This window comes from Mastomys coucha, unplaced genomic scaffold, assembly GCF_008632895.1.
Source record: "Mastomys coucha isolate ucsf_1 unplaced genomic scaffold, UCSF_Mcou_1 pScaffold22, whole genome shotgun sequence".
In the NCBI taxonomy this organism is placed as follows: domain Eukaryota; kingdom Metazoa; phylum Chordata; class Mammalia; order Rodentia; family Muridae; genus Mastomys; species Mastomys coucha.
This window is the reverse complement of record NW_022196905.1, coordinates 135,856,944-135,861,884: the sequence shown is the minus strand read 5'-3', so window position 1 is coordinate 135,861,884 and position 4,941 is coordinate 135,856,944. Positions and strand designations below refer to the sequence as shown.

General features: G+C 41.8%; 1 protein-coding gene and 1 non-coding gene across 2 annotated transcripts in view; one reads left to right on the top strand and one right to left on the bottom strand.

Moving 5' to 3' along the window:
• Positions 1–4,941, bottom strand: part of Sdk1 (sidekick cell adhesion molecule 1) — a 976,484-nt gene that overhangs the window by 652,764 nt on the left and 318,779 nt on the right. The gene's annotated exons all lie outside the window — the stretch shown is intronic.
• Positions 4,408–4,514, top strand: LOC116071667. The gene has a single exon (XR_004111060.1). It is a non-coding gene; the product is annotated as a U6 spliceosomal RNA (small nuclear RNA).

The window sequence follows — 4,941 nt, the reverse complement described above, 5'->3', positions numbered from 1 at the left end:
AAAAAAAAAAGAGAGAGAGAGAGAGAGAGAGAGAAAGGGAGAAAAAAGGTGCCAAACACACAGATCTGAATTAACATGGTCTGTCTGTCAGTCACAACTTCCAAGTGAGAATGTAGTGCCAAGAAAAGAGCAGCTAACTTGGCTGCCAGCTCAGACGACTCGCAAGCACTCTGCCTCAAAGCAACCACCATGCATTTGCATGCAGCAGAAGGACTTTCTACGTAATTCACAATTGAACAAAGGATATTAAAAAGACATCTATCAGAGTCAAAATTTAATGCAATTAATGATTTTTTACTATTCCATCAAGGATATCCTTAAGAGAGAGAGAGGTTCTTCTTCTTTTTTAAAAAAAAAAACCTTAGATGCTTGAAAAAGGAGAAACGCATGCCAACTGGAATCTGGCTCTGCTGCCTGTCTAGAGCTACCTTCCGCTGCCACAAGTTTTATCATGAAATTCCTTTTGCTTCACCAGTGAAGCCTCCGTGCAGGGCAGAAAGCAAAAGGGTCTTTCTCTGTGTTCCCAGGGAAGACTCTGACTTTGTATCTTTCCCTGGCAAGGGTTCTCAGGGTCACCAGAATCCTTCCTTGGACTGTGGCAGGAGAGATGGAGATAAGGGATATGAAGAGAGGAATATCAGGGTTAACATCTGAGAAGCCACTTGACAAAGAAAGACTGGGGACCCCTTCCAACCTGGGTGACACATGTAAATAGAGCAGTGTGTTGTACAAAAGCAACACACCTGCAATATGCCCTATGCAAGGCCCAGCAGAAGAGGCTCCCGAGTCTCCTGTCCCAGGGCTTTTGGGCTATACCTTTCCCCAGGCCCATTAGCCCACTGCCACCCTCCAAAATGCCTTCCTCTTTCTAATAAACTGTCTCTATTTCTGTTACTGACCATGGGTCCCCATGTACTCCTTTGTACCAGAGTCTCCGATCCATGTATGTGATAGGAACACACTCTGGGAACTGCAGCTTATCACAGGATTAAGTCAGTCCGTGTTCACAAAGCATTAAGACCACCACTGGAAGAAGCTCTACCTGCTAGTGTCTATTAGAGCAGGCTTCCGTGGAACGAACCGGCGGCTTCCTACAGAATGCTGAATCTTGAACTTCATCCAGAACACATTTACTTCTGGCTTTCTAAATAACACACATAAATCAGCCTACAGTCCTTAATGTCAATAACTATTAGGCCAGAGAAGTTGTTCCGTTTAAAGAAAAACAGGTGTTCCTATTTTCAATTACTTCAGAATTCCAGAGAAGCCTAAATATTGATTTGATTATTTATTCTTTCACTCAACAAATATTTATTAAAGACCTACTAGGACTCCTAGGAGATGGGAATACAGATGTGAATTTAAAAACAGAAGAGAATAAGAATTCACACCTCCATGAACTTGTCTTTTAGCGCTGGAGATAAACAGTACACAAATAAGGGAAATATATAGGACAGTCTGTTTGGTGAAAGCATATAACTCTTTTGTACAAATTACTTCATATGTGGTTGATGAATAGGAAGCTGATATGGGTATGAAGCAGGGAGCTACACTGATTTATGCATCATTTCCCCCCAGAATATTAATGCTACAACGTTTGCACGAACAAGTTTTATCATTTATTAAAGAGAGAGCCCTAGAATTAGGGACGCAAGTAGCTGCTTGTTCAGCTGGCGCTGGACAGAGTAAGCAGTCCAGCCCAAGCTTCATGGGTTTTGAATGGTTTGGTCCAATAGAATTTCCCCCATAAGTTATGTTATGTTGTTGTAAACATATGTGAGCAAATAAGAGAAACACCTGTATGTAATATACTATTACTGCAAAGAGAGCATGCAAGAAGAAGAGATTTGAGGAAAGGGGTGGTGATCTTAAATAAAGAAGGTCAGGTGGCTTCCCTGAGGAGAACATCTAGGTAGAGCCCTGGACAGCTGATACAGCCAGCCTCTGGGTCAGCAGAGACAGAGCACTCAGGCAGAGGGGAATGTGTGTGGGTGGAGCAAGTGGTTGGGGGAGGACATGAGGCCTCTAGGGATCTAGAGTTTACAAGTGACACCTAGCTGCTGCTTGCTCAGCACCCACCTGTGTTGAGATGAGGTGGGAAGAGTGGAGGTTAGGAAGCCACTAAAGAGCATACCCTGTTAATCCAGAGATGGATGGTGGTACCCTGAGACACTGGCAGGAAAGAGCAGAAGGGAGAGACGCTATCAAGGAGTGCTTGAGTCTAGTCACAGCACATGAGGTATGAGACACAGCAGAACCAATGACAACAGCAAGGTTTCTAGCCATAGGAACTAGAAAGACATTTCTTAAAGGCACATGACTACTGAAGAGGCAAGATCCCACGGAGCCAACAGAGCTGGGAGCCAGCCACGGCAAGCCAGAGAGCCCACCCTGTGCTGCACAGATGGGCAACTCCCAGTCAGCTTCACACACAGAACCACCACCATGGAATGGGGCAACTCCCAGTCAGCTTCACACACAGAACAACCACCATGGAATGGAACAATCTCAAACCATCAGCTGTGTACAGAAAAATCTTTGACTTAAAAAACAACATTTAAATTAAATCACATTAAAAACAATTTGAATAGGTTGTCATGAGATGAGCCTGCAGTCCCAGTGTGCCGAAAGACTAAAGGGTAGGTGGACTGAAAAGTAGAGACCAGTCTGAGCTAAGAACCTACCTCAATTATCTAATAACAGTTAAGCAATTGAAAATGTCTTGTTTTATTTTTTTTTTTAGCCAAAAAAACTCTTAAAGACTTAACAAAAGTTCTGATATAATTTTATTTTGAAATATGGTTAATGTTTTAAATCACTTGATAAGTACACTAAGCTCAATTTGTATAATCGTTCTGAGTGAAAATTATTCTGCAAGAGAAGAGGAAATTAATCAGTGGCTGAAACTCCCACTTAAGACAGGCAACAGAGCTCAGCACTCCAGCCACAGAGTTAACATGACTCTGTGCCCAGTGTTCTTCCCAGGAAGGGGTGGGTGTGAGCAGCGTGACGCAAACACAGGAAGGTCTTGAGTGGGGGTGGTGAGGCTCAGAGCTGCTCTCACAAGCCTGAGGATGGAGTTTTTCTCAAAAAAAGGCACAGACTTACTTAAGGCACATTCTTACTTAAGGCACAAACAAGTCTATGAAAGGTTTGTTTTGTTCCTCAAAAACAGAATACCTAACACCCCTTTGGCTTACTTAACTAGACCTTCTGAGGACAACAAAAGACAGAAAATAAACAGCATAATAGTCACTATATCTACTATATAGATATATTTTCTCATTTTTCTCAAAATTTTCATGTGTGTATAGGCAGTTTATCAAGACATACCTTATTCTCATCTGAAAAGAAAAGAAAAAACTGAAAATTGAAAAATATTTGAACTCATAAATTTATGCTCTGACTACAGTTAATTCAGACTAGCAAAGAATATGAAAATCGCCAAATACCATGAAACCAAACAAGATATGCTTTTGAAAAAAAGTGTGAAAAAATTATCTGAAAGGAAACAAAAATATATTGAATTCAATGAAAATGCAATATATCAAAAGATAATGTGGGGCACAGGTAAGGTTGGCAAAGACAGAAGAATCAAGAGCATGAAAAATTTACATTACAAAAATGGGGAGGAAAAAACTAAATCAGTAACCCAACTTTTTACCTCAAAGATTAAAATATACCCAAAGCAAGATTCAACAGATCCAAAAAACACTGGCTTACAGAGGGCTGGGGAGATGGGAGCCAAACCAATAGACTGCATCAAAAGCCAAGACAAAGCAAGAGGATCAGCAAGGGTGTGAGCCAGTGTCATGAAGAATCCATGGCCATCAGGACCCAACAGAAAACTTCAAGCTCATAAAGTTGATGTCTTAGATGACAGAGAACATACAACTCATGTTACATGGACCAGTCCTGTAACAGGCAAAGAGATGAAGTCCTTTCTCAAAGGCTCCTGAATACATCATCTATAGGCACTGCAGGTTCCCCAGAGGTTTCTACCACTGTTTGAAGAGACAGCGTGGAACTGAGGGCTCTTGTCCAGAAAAGAGGAAAGGAAGATGGATTTCCTAGGCCATTCTAGAGTATCATGCCACCTGCTCTAAAATCCTGACAATCTAAGAAATCGTATATAGATATATAGCGATTATGAACTTAGATACAAAACCCCACAATAAATAGATTAGCAACTTGGAGCTGGCTGGCACAGTGGCTCAGCAGGTAAAGGTGCTTGCTACCAAGCCTGTTGAGCTGAGTAGGACCCTCAGGAGCCATGATGGGAATTGATCCTCATGGCTGTTTTCTGAGCTCTACACACATACACACCATGACACACTTGAGCTTACCTCAGAGTGAATGAATAAGTATATATGAAAATAAATAAAACTCTTGAAATTGTCTTATGTTGTGCTTGCTTTGTCAGTACATGTACTGATACTAGGATGATACAGGGAAGCTTAGCATGGCCCTTTCACAAGGACAAGATACAAATAAAGAAAGTGTTCCATAGTATGTTAACAGGATCAAAACACATATGAAATTCTCAAAGAATTAATAAAAATGTTTTAAAATACAATAAGATTACTTTTAATTTACTGGGGGTGACCCTAGCTGAGATTTATACCAGGGATTGGGGGGGGGGATACAGAGACTGATGTGGCCACTTCCTATAACCAGGCAGGACTTCCAGAGGAGGGAGGTAGACATCAACCCACCCACAAAACCTTCAACCCAAAATTTGTCTTGCCTACGAGATGTGCAGGGATAAAGATGGAGCAGAGGCTGAGGGAACAGCCAACCAATGACTGGCCCAACTTGAGATGCACCGCATGTGAGAGAGACAATCCCAGCCACTATTAATGATACTCTGCTGTAGACAGGAACCTAGCATTAACTGTCTCCTGAGAGCCTTCATCTAGCAGTGGATGGAGGCAGATGCAG